This window comes from Ipomoea triloba, chromosome 2 (genome assembly GCF_003576645.1).
Source record: "Ipomoea triloba cultivar NCNSP0323 chromosome 2, ASM357664v1".
Lineage (NCBI taxonomy): Eukaryota > Viridiplantae > Streptophyta > Magnoliopsida > Solanales > Convolvulaceae > Ipomoea > Ipomoea triloba.
Window position 1 is genome coordinate 13,080,844 of NC_044917.1, and position 15,403 is coordinate 13,096,246.

The 15,403-nt window shown below is 40.6% G+C and overlaps 1 pseudogene; it reads left to right on the forward strand.

Annotated features, from left to right (window-relative positions):
- The first annotated feature begins 11,461 nt into the window (after nt 1-11,461).
- On the forward strand, nt 11,462-13,155 carry LOC116010778 (annotated as a pseudogene).
- The last annotated feature ends 2,248 nt before the right edge of the window (nt 13,156-15,403 follow it).

The following is a 15,403-nucleotide window of genomic DNA, read 5'->3' on the forward strand; positions in this document are numbered from 1 at the left end:
TATATTTGGAGGAGCATCTTAGCGGGTCAACAGGTTCTTAAGCAAGGTGTTGCTCGCACCATTGGCGATGGAAGGGACACCAATATATGGGGTTGGCCTTGGTTAGCTGACACTGGAGATCCAAATCTTCAAACTCCATGTGTTGAACATTTACTGGATGCAAAAGTTAGTGGTTTGTTGGATGCGAATGGCCATTGGGATGTGGAGATTCTCGAGGACTTATTTACTGAAACGGATGTTAAAAAGATTTTAGCTACACCGGTTTCTTGCAGCTATAGAGATTCATGGCGGTGGAGGGCAGATATACGGGGTCTGTACACGGTTAAGAATGGTTACCACCTTTTATCTGCTAGTTCTATGTCTGTGGATTCGCGACTTGAGTTCACGGCTTGGGATAGTATCTGGAGACTCACGATTCCTAAATTTGTTGTGGAGATGTGCTCAGAACATTCTGCCGGTTAAGGAGGTCATCAAGTCTAGAAGAGTGTGGATTGGAGGGGGTTGTCCATTATGTGGTCACGCAGAGGAGACCACTGCCCATCTTTTCTTCCACTGTAATGTTGTGACCCAAATTTGGGAGGATGATGACGTCCTTCAAGGTCGTTCACTACCAGGCTTCATGGACTCAATATTACGCATGCCTACGGGTGATAGAGCTATCTTCATGGCGGCAGTTTTCTGGTTTGTTTGGTCCCTGCGAAACGATTGTATATGGAGAAATGGGGCTGCGATGATTGAGGTCCTGCGCAGGCAGGTGTTTGGTTCTGTTGAAAGTTGGAAGGTGGCATATGGGAGCTCAAATTCTATAGCTACTGCTAGCATTCCCTCTGTTTAGTCATGTCCTCCCCAAGGCATGCTCAAGTGCAATATTGACGCCGCGATTTTTGATATTGATGCAGGTTATGGTGCGGTGGTTCGTGATCACTTGGGTCTATTTGTGGCGGCCAAGAGTGATTTAATCGGTCGTGTTCGTGATCCTTTGCTTGCAGAGTCTATGGAGATCAAGGAAGCGTTAACTTGGATTAAAGATCTTGGACATAATAATGTTATTATAGAGACCGATTGTTTAAATTTTTGTCTAGCTTTCCACTCCCATACTTTAGACCTTTCGTATGTTGGTTCTGTTATTAAGCAATGTCGTATTATTGCTAGGGACATTGGCAACTTGTCTGTTTGCCATGTCAAGCGGTCAGCGAATCACGTGGCTCATGTTCTTGCAAGGGCAACTGGTTCTCGGTCTGTCCGGGGTTCTTGGGTTTTAAACACACCAGATTGTATTTCTGCTTTACTACATTATTAATGGTTTTTTCCCTTTGTTTTCGAAAAAAAAAGTGATGAAATGGCTTTGTGGTTTAGTTTATGTGTACTATGTGGGAGGTTGTGGGTTTGATTCTCTTTGGTAGTGTTTTTCTTTTATATTTTGCACCAAGGTTTCTAATAGCTTATCCACAAATGTATGAATAAATATATTAAATAGTGCTTCAAATAAATGATTGATGTAATAATGGCCTAGTGGACAAGGGTGTGTGTTTTTTAAAGAAGTTATTGGGTTCAATTCTTGTTGGTGACAAATTTTATTTCAATACAACACACAAACGACAACGGTTAAATAAAACTGTTGTCTTTTACTTAAAAAATGCACATAGACAACGATTTTTTAAAACCGTTGTCTTTTATTACAAAAAATGCACATAGACAACGGTTTTTTAAAATCGTTGTCTTTTATAAAAAAAAATGCACATAGACAACGGTTTTTTAAAACCGTTGTCTTTGTGGTGTTGTCTATTGATAAAAAGACAACACACTAACGACAACGGTTACATAAAACCGTTGTCTTTTATTACAAAAATTGCACATAGACAATGGTTTTTTAAAAACGTTGTCTTATATAAAATAAAATGTGCATAGACAACGATTTTTTAAAACCGTTGTCTTTGTTGTGTTGTATTTTGACAAAAAGACAACACACCAACGACAACGGTTACATAAAACCGTTGTCTTTTATTACAAAAAAATGCACATAGACAACGGTTGTTTAAAACCGTTGTCTTTGTGGTGTTGTTTTTTGATGAAATGCACAAAGACAACACACTAAAGACAACGGTTCGGTAAATGCACAAAAACCGTTGTCTTTGTAGTATTGTCTTTGTGCATTTTTCTTGTAGTGTGTGGTTCAATTATAATTTTTTTCTATATTTTCTGTTTTTAGTGTGGTTCCATTATAAGATTGTCCTGTGTATACTTTGTTCCATATTGTGCGTGAGATTGAGCAAGACGCTAATTGTAATTATTTCCAAGATTTATATTGTTTAGTATTTTTGTTTTTGTTTTTTCTTTAATTTTAAAAATCATAATTAGCTATAAAGTATTACTTGAATTTATTATATATATACAGCTCCTTTGCTTTGAAGTGAACTTTGATTTTAAGGATGCTCTAAATTTTCATTCTATAATATATATATATATATATATATATATATATATATATATAAACATTATCAAATTATATGAAAAATAAATAAAAATTATAAAAAGATACGATAAGTATATAAATAATAAATTTATCTCTATATAATAGTACGTACATATTATCCATACAATACAATACCTTTTTTTTTTTTGGTGCGCAAGAGGGGCTGGAGCCCCGTGAGATTAATAGATCCTCCTAACAGCGTGGTTCGTCAAGTCCTGGTGGAGGATTCCCATGATGTCGGCCGGAGGAAGGTCGATTATGGAGGTACCCCATTAACTGTTTTGCCCCATGTTCGCCAAGAAATCGGCACACTGGTTGCCTTCCCTAAGGACATGGATTAACTCAAAGTTCTCAAATTGCCGCATCAAGTACTTGCAATCTGTAATGAGGGTGTCAGATTCCGGTCTGGAATCAATATCGTTCTTGAGCGCTTGCACCATCGAGTTGGAGTCAGATTCCGCAATCACGTTCCTGAAGCCTCGGTTAACCGCAATGATCAGCCCTTCACGGAGTCCCCAAAGCTCCGCAATGAAGCTATTTGCAACTCCTATCTTGGAAGTGTAGCCCACGATCCATGCACCGAGGTGATCCCGGAAAACGCCACCCGCACTATCAAGCCTTGAAGAAGTCTTCTAAGCACCATCAGAATTAAGTTTAATAAACCCCTGGTGAGGCGGGGACCAAGACACCCACAATTGTTTGCACCGCGTAGGACCATGATGCTTGAGGATGAGGTCCTAAGCATCCGAGGCGTCTCTGCAGGCTCGTCTTGAGATATCGCAAGGAGAGACCGTGGTGTTATTGAAGACAAAAGCATTTCTGGACTTCCAAATATTCCAAAGTATGTATGTAAATCTGCATCGCCATCTGTTGTCGCTCGTCTGTGATCCACAACCTCCCTTGCAATTTTCTTCAATCCAACGCTGAAGGGGGATATGGGAATTTCCGTTGAAGCCCCTAGGATGGTTGGACAGGTTCCAACAGTTCGTTATGTGCGAGCACCTTCTGAACATGTGGTCTAATGTTTCTTCTCCATCACCACAAACCACGCAATCACCATCTTGAGTCAGGCCGCGTCGTTTGCGTTCCGCGTTGGTGAGAAGTCCGTTGTTGACAATTTTCCATATAAACAGCTTGACCTTCTCAATGCATGGTAGCTTCCAGATCCAATCATGACTTCCTTGATCTTCTGAAATACCTGAAATAAGATAGTAAGCAGATTTGACAGTGAAAGAACATGTACCTGAGTGAAGCCATGAGCGAACGTCGCCTTGCTCCTTATTGATTGGAATCGGCGTGGCACGAATTGTAATAATGGCGTCGTTGGGCAGAAGAGTAGACATCGCCTCTACATCCCATCTGCTGCCATTAATAATAAATTGGTTAACTTGAATGCTTCTGCTGTTGACCGGCACATTTACATTAGGAAGGTTCGCTAGAGAGCCATCCTCCGTCCACCAGTTATGCCAGAAATTAACCAAGTTTCCAGGGCATATCTTCCATCTCACACCCTCTTCAAGAATAGTTTTACCCTTCATGATACTCCGCCAACCCCAAGAACAGTTAGCTATGATGGTGTTGTTGCAGAAGTCTCCATCTTTGATATATTTGTCTTTTAACACTTTGACCCATAGTTTGTTCTCATTGGTGAGAACTTGCCATCCGAGCTTTGTAAGGAAGGAGAGATTAAAATCCATGGCTTTCCTAAGCCCCAAACCGCCCTCGTCTCGGGATTTGCAAATATCGGACCAACTGATGGTGTGAACTTTTCTATTCTCCTCCAAGTGGCCCCATAGGAAGTTTCTACAAATTTTATCAATCTCTTTACAAACATTAACCGGGATGGACATGGACTGCATACTGTAGGTCGGGACCGTGGCTAGTGATGATTGGACCAAAATTTTTCTCCTGGCCATGCTAAGGGAGCTAGCTTTCCAAGACGCAAGTTTTTTCCTCATTTTGTCGATGACAGTGTTGAACGTCTCCTTGGAAACTCGTTTACTAAGCATTGGGATCCCTAGATAAGACCCAAGGTGGGCAAAACGGGAATGCCTGTCATGGCTAAAATGATCCTTCTTAAACCTGCATTCGTGTTAGTAGAACAGAAAATTTGAGATTTAGAAGGGTCTACCTTAAGTCCGGAGGCTCTGCTAAACTTGTTAAGGCAGTTCATCATCGTAGCAGCTTGTTGGTCGGAGGCCTCGCCAAACAGCATAAGATCGTCGGCAAAGAAAAGTTGGGAGATACCAATCCCTCCTCTCGAAATGCGAATCAGTTTCCAAGTTCCCCGAGACACCTCGTTCTGAATATCATAAGCCAGCCTCTCCATAATTAGATTGAATAAGTAGGGGGCGAAGGGATCCCCTTGGCGAAGAGCCCTCCTTGGAGTGAAGGAGGGGAGACGACCCCCATTCCAAAGGATAGAGATTTCGCTTTCTTTGAGGGAGAAGAGTATGAAGTCAATGATTCTTCTAGGGAACCCAAATCGCTCCAGAATCTCTTCCAGGAAAATCTAGTCAACACTGTCGTAAGCTTTATGGAGGTCAACCTTGACCACCATGAGCCCCTTCTTACCTTTCTTTCTGTTTATGTTATGGATAATTTCTTGTGTTAGGATAACATTATCAAGAGTGGATCTCCCCGGTAGGAAACTGTTTTGATGGGGGTCTATCAACTTAGACATGATAGGTCTCATGCTGTTCACCAACACTTTAGATATGGCTTTGAAGGCCACATTGAGCAACGTAATAGGCCTAAAGTCCGCTGCGGATTCCGAGGCTTCTTTTTTCGAGATAAGTGTCATAAAAGCTTGAAGTAGAGATTTATGAACCGACCTCGTTTCAATCGCTTGGTTGACCAGCTTAACCAAGGCTAGGCTAATCTCCTCCCAGAAGTGTTGATAGAAGACCGCTTGGATTCCGTCCGGTCCCGGCCTATCGAACTTCTTCATACCGAAAACGGATTTTTTCACTTTTGTCGCGGCAGCTCTGCGACTTAGACGGTTAGCTTGAGCTGCAGGGATTTTGTGGCAATCAATAATAGTAGGCATGACTGAATCCTCATCCCGCACAATCCTGCAAAAAAGAGAGGTAAAATAGTCATTAATGTGGAGAGAAATAGATGTCGGGTCATCCGTCGAACTCCCTTGAAGCTTCAGAAAACGAACACAGCTCCGACTCCTCCTAATTACCGTCGCGTTATGATAGAATTTGGTATTTCTATCCCCATCTCTTATCCAATCTTTCCTCGATTTTTGAAACCACAACGCTTCCTCCTGGTTAAGAGTGTCGTTAAGACCTTTTACGAGTTTCCTTTCGAGGGCCTGGAAGCTATCAGACGAAGTGTAATTCATGTCTTTTTGGATTCCAAGGATTCTTGCTTCAAGGTGTCTTTTTCTTTTAAAGACATTTCCAAAAACGTTCTTATTCCACTGAAAACTTTTCTCGGACAAATCTGCAATGATGTCCACTATGTTGTTATCTGTCGATTGCGCGGCTTCTCTCCAGATACTACTGTAATCATCTCTCGTCAGCCACATTGCTTCGAAACGCCTTGGATGACTATTAATGTTGGGGGGGCCTACATCGTCTATGAAGAGAACTGGGTTGTGATCTGAATACACCCTCGGAAGGATGACAGACTTGCCTTCAGGAAAGGCCATTTGTGCCTTAACATTCAAGAAAATCCTGTCAAGCCTGCGCAGCTGAGTAATTCTATTACCAACCGACTGGCACCATGTAAACTTCGGGCCTGAAAACCCCATGTCCAGAAGGTCGCAATGGCTAAAAGCATCCACAAAACGCTGGAGGCTAGCATTACTGACGGTATCACTACCCCATTGTTCGTCAGTAGAGGCAATATCATTAAAGTCCCCTAAGACGACCCAGGGGTCTTGAATATTGTTGCCAAAAAAGCTGCAATTTTCCCAGAATCTGGTTTTCGCCAACAGGTTTGGCCTAACATAGGCGAAGGTAATGAACATCTCATCTCTCCCCTGCTTCACCTTAGAGTGAATAGATTGAGATGTATGCCCAACAATTTCGAGGTCGATATTGGATTGATTCCAAAGGAGAAATAAGCCTCTTGCAAAACCCAATGGTTCAACAAGAAAGGGGGTGTTTGGTTGGATGGAAAACATTTTCCATGGAAAATGTTTTCCTTAAAGTGGGGAAAATGGTGTTTTATGTTGTTTGGTTGGATGGAAAACAATTTCCATGGGAAAAAATTTTCCTTGACAATGAGGAAAATGTTTTCCTACCAAATCTTAGGTATTTTGTTTTCCATGGAAAACTAGTATCACAATTTTACCTTCACCATACTTTATTAATTACTCTTTTTATTATTATTATATTATTATTGTGTAGGGTTATATATGTCATTATACTCATTATTCCTTACCATTCCAAATCCAACCAAACAATGGAATTCATATTCCCAATAATTTCTTTTCCACCAACCAAACAATCGAATCTATTTTCCTGGTAATTTATTTTCCATGGAATTTGAATTCCATTTCCTTCAAATATTTTCCAGCGAACCAAACGAGCTGAAAGTGTTTAGTAAAACCAAGATTCGTAGCTAAATCAACCATCCCCTTAGAATTAGAGGAACGAATTTCCAACAAATAGAGAGCATCAGCTTTGGACGTGTTAAGAAGCTGTTTAACGTGCTTCTTGACATGTCTGTTGACTATGCCCCTACAATTCCAAGATAGGATTTTCATTGGGCACTCGTCGTGGAGGGGGAAGAAAGACGATCGCCTTCCCCGGTCGTGAGACCATGATCTGTCACCAGATCCTTAGCAGCCACAGGGGTACGTGACTACATTCCAGATGGAGGTGGAGGCCCACCAAATTGAAAAATACTTGGAGGGGTTCCTTTATCGAGCTAGGTCGAGTCCATGTAGAAATCCGTAAGAGCACCTCGACCACCACGTCCGCCACCTCTGTTCCTGCCTTGCCCTTGGGTCTATGCACTACCTCGGGGTTTGTTGTTCTGCCGAGGAGTTGAGAGAACCTCCACTTGTGGTGTTGATGTGCTGGCATGGGTGATTGGCACATTTCTGTTACGAGCACCGCCCCTAGACGTCTGCGCCACCTTCTGTTGTGAGTTGTTCACAAAAACCTTTGGGTTAGGAGACTTACCATTACCTTTCACCGGCTGTTGATCCAATTCTCCCGTTTCAGCTTCCTCGGCCAGAGCGCCGAACTTGTTGTTACTAGCGTTACGAGGATTGGTTGGTTTCTTGGCCTGTTGCGGTTTCTTATTCTGTCTGCCGTTTTTCTTCTTGTTTGACACTAGCATCCAAGATCCATAGGGTTTGTTTCTACGTTCATCACCCCCATTAGAGAGAGGCGTTTCAGCTTGTTGGGCATCCACCTATTCGCTAACTGGCGGGGTGTTCAGGTCCATGTGCACTGGTTTAGCCGTTTTCTCGTTATTGAGAGGGCAATTCTGTTTGCGGTGGCCGACCACGCCGCAACCAAAGCAAACAATATGTAAACCCTCATATTCTACGGGTTGGCCATCATTCCTAACCCATACTTCAGAAACAAGAGGTTTGTCGAGGTCTATTTCAACTACAGCCCTCGCAAATCGCCCCTTTTCCCTAGCTGCCGTCGTGCAGTCAATTTTCAGGGGTTTACCCACATTTTCCAGAATTAACTTAATCACATCGTCGTGGAAATACTCGACGTACAGTCCTGGTAACCTCACCCAAACTGCCATCTTCGAGATCTTAGTTGTCTTCGGTTTGAATTCTGGTTCCCATCTCTGGGTAACCAAGTAGTTGTTAAAGATTTTCTATGGCCCATCAAGAATAACGTGAAGGTAGTCCGTTCTGTAGTCGAATCTGGCCACAAAGCCCCGTATCCAATCTCTATAAGATGGAGATGTCCCTGGAGTTTCCAGAGGTTGGGTAACCTTTGGTTTAGCACATTGAAGCTAATGTTTTTCCCTAGATACTTGACAATGAGTGCAAGTTTCCAGTCTCTGCATAATTTTTTGCGGAGGTCTTTTGGAATCTTGACTCTGGGTTTGCCATCTGGTGTTGGTCGATCGTTCTCTTCCGTGTCTGATTCGATCTCGGGATCCTCGAATGCCCAGTCGTTGGTTTCAGAGCACGTTGGTTGCTCTACCGTAGGAGGAACGAAGGAACTGACAGTATCAGTGAAGTTGCGTTTCGTGGTTCTCACCTTCTTGGCAGTGCGCTGGACGGGAACATCTTCTCCCATCTTAACATCTGACGATGATTTCACCAGCTCAGTCACTGGTTCCATCGGCGTTGCCCACCACGCACCGCCAGTAACGGCTAGGAGGAGGTGGGAAACTTACCAAACTTAGCAGCTCTAAAACAAGAGAGAAATCGCTCTAAAAACGAGAGAGAATCGGCTTGAAAAAGTTATACAATACCTTATTTATATTTAATTATTCTATATAACTTTATAGTATATACGTACGTTTCATGTATACATACTACACATAAATATTATATATATTATTATTGTATACATAATAATGCTCTAGAAAGAATGAGATTTGACTTTTCAGTCTCATTTCCTCCACCTCTCGTCTCTCCCTATCTCGGAAGTTCTTACACTTATCACTCCACAGCATCCACTCTTTCCCAAATCCCAACTACAAATCTAGAATCTATAGTCAACTAAAACTGAGACAAAGCTCAAAAGCAAGCATGTTATTATTCAATAGCAAGAAACCAGGTATATGATTCTTCCTCTACTACATGATGAACGTTTTTCTCGATCTATGGTCTTCGCCACCGTTGGTCACCCCCGCAGGAGCTTCGCCTATGGAAGACCAATTCCCAGATTTTAAAGAGGTTGCCACTAAAGATTTGAAGTTGTCATGTCGATCAAAAAGCTTCACCACGGAAGCTCATATCGCTAGATCGTCGCAGGAACTTTGACTGACTGATTCCCAGATTTTAAAGAGCAGAGTCGCCATAGTTGTGTGTAGTAACAGAGGTTGCGTGTGAATGAACTCCACCTGTTTATATTTATAATATTTATCAGCCTTCACTCTATATTAGCTAAGCTGTATTTGTACTCTTAACAACAAAATAAATACCTTGGTCCACACAGGAATTGGTTTTCCCCTTCAACTTCTTCACTATAATTTGGTCTGCCTTCTGGATGTTGAACTTGCATGCTTGAAACTCCTCTTGCCTGTAAATTACGTTGAAACTGAAGATGTTGGCCCTGTTTGGTAAATAATTGGTCTATCAGCCAATTTTGGCCTATTTGACCATTATTAGTTGTTTGACTTGATTAAAAAATTAATATAAGTGTTTGTTTAATAAGCTTTTTGTAACTCTAAAATACTAAATTTCAAAAGGCTACTCAATGCAGCCTTTTCAATTAGACTTTTGAGAAAAAAAGTTATACCAAATAGCTATTAGCTAACAGCTAATTTTTTTATTTTTTTTCATAATTTGGTAGGGGGATACTCACATAGGTTCTGGTCATTTTTAACCAGGATTGTACATGAATCGCCACGATGGGCATTCTATCTTATCATTATCTAACAATATACATATACTATTCGGAGGATCTGCTAAAATGTGGATGCCTTTAGGGTAATCTTTAGACAATTTTGCCAATTGATCCGCTACTGAGTTGATTTCTCGGGGTACTGCTTCTATACTCCATGATTCCACATTGCGTAATTCCTTCTTGCATGCACTTAAAATATTTCATACCACTTTGTTCATGTGCAGGATGCTTAGCATCTCACTTACTAATTCTCTCCTTCCAGTATGATCTTTTTATAACCCCTGATCTTAGCAAGTTGTATACCTCTTAGCAAGCCCCATGCCTCTGCTTGTAGAGAGGGGCAAGATCCTAGGTTGTTGACAAAATCGCATACCTAGCTGCCCGAACTATCCCTAATCACTCCTCCACAGCCTGCTTTATTTGTTGTGCAGTCTACTGAACCATCGAAATTCACCTTAACTATACCATCCTCAAGGCTTTTTCCAGATCCTACTTACCCAATTGGGTGCATTGTTTGAGCCTTGAGAAATTTTGGAATTCACAAAGGCTACTTCTATTTGAATCATTTGCGATTTTATCCACTGTACTTTAGATTGGAGGGGATAGGTTGAACCAATAAATATTACCTCGTTCCTCCACTTCCAGATCCACCAAAGCGTTACTACAAACAGCGAGCTTTCATTCTCAAGCCTATGCCCATTACCCTTGTTCGCAATTCCATGATCTAACCATTTCCGAAAGGGTAAATTTCTGGATTTTATATGGAACTATGGGAGTATTCTGCTCAAAACATCATCAGCTACTAGACATTTGCGCAACGCATGATCAATGTCCTCAACCTTCTCCCTGCATAGCGAGCATATGTCGCTATGTGCAAGGTCTCTTTCCATTATGAGGCTATTTGTCATATTCCTTTCATGGCGAGCTAACCATAAAAACATTTTTATCCGGGCAGTTATCTTCAGTTTCCAAATTGAATTCCATTCAGCAGCTTCAGGTGTGGTGGAGTAATCGGCTGCAAGATCATAAGCTAAGCGAACTGAGAATGAACCTGATGTCTCATTCCTCTAGCCGTGTAAGTCATTAGACTCTGGATCACCATCAATCATAAAGGTTGTCAACTCATCCAGTGTGGCAATGTAGATGGTGGCAAGAATTGCTGTAGTTTGCTACTGGGCTGTTTAAATCAGTGGTTGGAATTGGTTTGGTTGTAAGCATGAAGAGGGGGTTCGGCCCCAACCAAGTATCCTTCCAAAAGAGGGTGTGCCTTCCGTTTCTAACCAGCTTAGTCATTCCCTGTTGTAGCCTTGGTACAGCTTTCAAAATTCCTTTCCACACATTGGACATATTCGTCTTTGAACGCCAAGTAGAGCAGTCAGCCGAATTTACTGCATATTTAGATTTGATAACTTGAATCCATAAACAATCTTCTTCTTGAATTAACCTCCAACCAAGTTTAGCTAAAAAGGCTTCGTTCATGGATTCCATGTTTCGCAATCCAAGGCCTCCACGAGCTTTACTCTTTGTAAATTGTAACAGTATCCCAATTCACCATGTGACATTTCCTTTTCTCGACTGAACTTCCCCATAGGAAACTACGAATGAGCTTCTCAATCATCGTTAATACTCCCTTTGGCAATAGTGTCGTTTGCATAGTGTAGTAGGGTATCGATGATAGGATCGACTATGCAATGACTTGTCTACCCGCTAGTGAGAGAGTCTTTGATTTCCATCATGTGAGCTTTTGTTGAACTCTTTCAATTAGTTCAACATATGTATCCTTCTTTAGCCTTCCATGAATGGATGGGATTCCTAAATATTTTCCCATGTCTTCAACTTTAGGTATTTCGGTTAGGTTCACAATTCTCTGTTGTAGCTCCATTTGCGTATTCTTGGAGAAAAATAAGGAGGATTTCTTGAGATTAATCCTTTGCCCAAATTGATAGCAAAAAAACTTGAGACAGCGCGACATCTCTTCTGCTTGCTCTACAGTAGCCTCTCTAAATAACACCATGTCATCTGCAAAAAAAAGGTGAGATTGCTTACATAGCTTGATGCCTTTCCAACTGCTAATTTACCAAACACTTTTTCACAATCAACTAACATTATCAATTAATTATACCTGCTAACCCAATCAGCTAACTTACCAAACATAGCCGTTTAAAATTATGATTTGGTCCAACATGCGTGCGGCGTGCTTGTGTATTTATAGGCAAATTTCCACTCCCAAATATACTCTTCTGATTCCACACCCACTGCCACTACCAAATTTCCCAAGATGGGTGGAAGTTACTTCAGCTTGGGGCAATGGCAGGAGCTTGAACTGCAGGCTTTGATCTTCAGACACATGATTGTTGGCGCACCTGTTCCTCCTGAGCTCCTCCACCTTGTTAAAAAGAGCTTCTTCAACTCTGCTACTTCTCCTTACTATTTCCCTCACCCTCTTCACCACTATCCCCATTATCACCCAGCTGCCGCACCTTTGATGCAAGCAGGGTACTGGGGGAGAGCGGCGATGGATCCGGAGCCGGGGCGGTGCCGGAGGACCGACGGGAAGAAGTGGCGGTGCTCAAGAGACGTGGTGGCGGGTCAGAAGTATTGTGAGCGCCACATGCACCGTGCCCGCAACCGTTCAAGAAAGCCTGTGGAAATTCCCACGCCAAATCCTCCAACTGCCGCCGGTGGCCTGAAAACCAACCCCACGGCGGATGCTCAGCCCATGGCCGGCGGCCGTGATGCCCCACCTCACTTCACTCTCTCTTCCGCTGCTCCTCCCTCGTCTTCCATTGATCTCTTTCACCTCAGTCAAAGGCATCATGGAGAGCCCATTATGGAAAATAGCGGGCCACTTGAGGCCCAAAATGATGGGTCGTCCGGTGGAGGACAGACACTTCGGCATTTCTTCGACGACTGGCCAGACCACTTGAGGAAACTGAGAGCTCCTCCACCACCACCAACCTCTCCATCTCCATCTCCATCTCCATCTCGCTGAAGCTCGCCACCGGGCCCCCGCTGGGTAGCATTGAACGGACCACCGCGTGGGGGACGAACCAGGGCGGGCCGCTGGCCGAGGCTTTGAGATCTTCCACGTCCAACTCGTCGCCCACCAGCGTTTTGCACCAGTTGCAGCGTAACTCAACAACGTCCGAGACTAGTTTTATCACCAGTTGATTGTTTTCTTAAAAAAATGCATCATGTCTAGGTTGTTTTATCTTAATTGGCATTCTTATTTAAATGTCGGCTGTACAAATTGCATGCATGGAGTGTGTAATGCTTTAATTAATTTCTTCGTGCTTTCAATATTTTAGTAGTAAGTTACATCAGTTTTCAAGTAACAAATTGAGGGTGACATTGATATTAAAAAAAAATGGTTATTTCAGATCATATAAAGATTTTATTGGGAAACGTAAAAGATTTTATTGGGAACTTAAATGCATTGCCTTTTTTGATTCAAAATGCATTTCCTAAAACTTGCCGCCCAAGCATTTCTTATTTTTTCTAAACGCCGCCGTTTCTATTGAGCGGAAAATTTTTTCTAATTTTATTTACTAAAAATGTTTGGCTTTATTATAGTAGAGGTTAAATTAAATTAACAAAATAATAAATTAAATAATTAAGTTCAGATAATTATAATTATAATTATGTTAACAACATCACCGGGAATTATTTCGTTGAAACTAGAAAAAGAATAACATCTATTATACAAACAAACATTACACAATAAAATATGAATTATTAATTATTACGGAGTAATACATAACATTTCCAAATGAAAAAATGACATCAGTAAATTGTCATTAAATAAGCAACAATTAAATTTAACAAACAAATAAAATGATACATTAAAATACGAATAACAAGATTTATTTAACATAAAAATAATATTGTATACTAAATAAGTACATGATTTAAAGTGAATATGTATATAAAATTTGAAATAATGGTTTATATGACATTAACAAATCAATATCAATATATATTATTTGAAATTAAGGACTTTCTATCAACATATTCTGGCTTCAAAAACATCGAAGCATCGAGTGAAGATCACTGTCCACATACCGATTTGTCGCCATCGACGTTCGTCACTCCCAGAAAGAGGTAAACTTCTTCCTAATCTTGTATGTTTAAACCACCAGGCATTAGTCATCAATGGCCGTCACCTGCGTCGATTCCTTGACGTAAGGCCTTTGGCCCAACAAAATCGACGGTATGTCAAAATCCCTAACCTAAAACCAGCAAATACAGTCCTAGAGGGACATTACCAGACTAAAATCGACCATTAGATCCCACTATGTTCTACCCAAAATCCCAGCTCAAACGATTACCAAACCTTCAAAACCCTAAAAACCCAATATTCTCTAACCTCTACAATCCAAATCCACGGCGTGGATGAGGGAAGAGAAATTAGAGCATAGGAGTGATCTGAATACTCAAGACAACATGTGTACGGTAAACTGTCAGTTTCTGTATTTTACTACATTTTTTATTTAGAATATAAAAACTGAAACTACTTATGAGCTTAGACTTTATGTGAACAAAAAAAAGAAATCATTTCCAAATACTTAGCACAAAAAACAATATTGACTTATAATTATTACCTGGGGTTAGTCCTGAACGAAAACTAAATACACTAATGTTCATAAAAAAATAGGTTCATTTAATTTGAGAATATTAATTTAAAAGTTTAACAGAGTAGACATTTGTGAGAATTATAGCTTATCTTTAAGAAAGATGTTGCATTAACGATTTAATTTTACGAATGCAAGTTTCATCGAAGTGCTATTTACACAAAACCAAACTAAATTGCAATATATAACATTTATTATGATTTATATTTGTGAACATGTGTGTATATTTTCGTGGGTCAATACTGAAAGCTGCTGTTATTCAAAAATTAAGGTAAGTCCAATACTTTATTCTACTGCTATTATTAATTTTTTATTTATTAAAAACAGCAATATAGATATAAAGATTAAAATAGTAGAGTCATTAATATAGTCTTTAGGCACCAAACAATTAAGTACATATAGCAATATCCACAAATATATAGATAGTATTTGAACATGAACATATACACAAAATCATTTGTCTTACAACTTTTATTTGTGTTCTGCAGATTACAATCTTCAACGAAGAGCAAGGGAAAAAAAGAGCGCGTAGAAATCATTAAGTAAGGGGTCGTTTACTAACTTGGAAAAATGGAAAATTTTCCAAAAATATGGAGAAATGAAGAAGTGGAGAAAGAAAAAATGAAAAGATTGTTTACTATATTCATTTTTCCAAATCCATTCTCAAATCCATTCTCAACTCCATTCCTCCAAATCTTATACAAATTTGGAGAGAAGGAAATTGACTTCTCCATTCTTCCAAATGGAGAATAGACGGGTGAACAGTGCTCTCTTGGGACGGAGGTCCC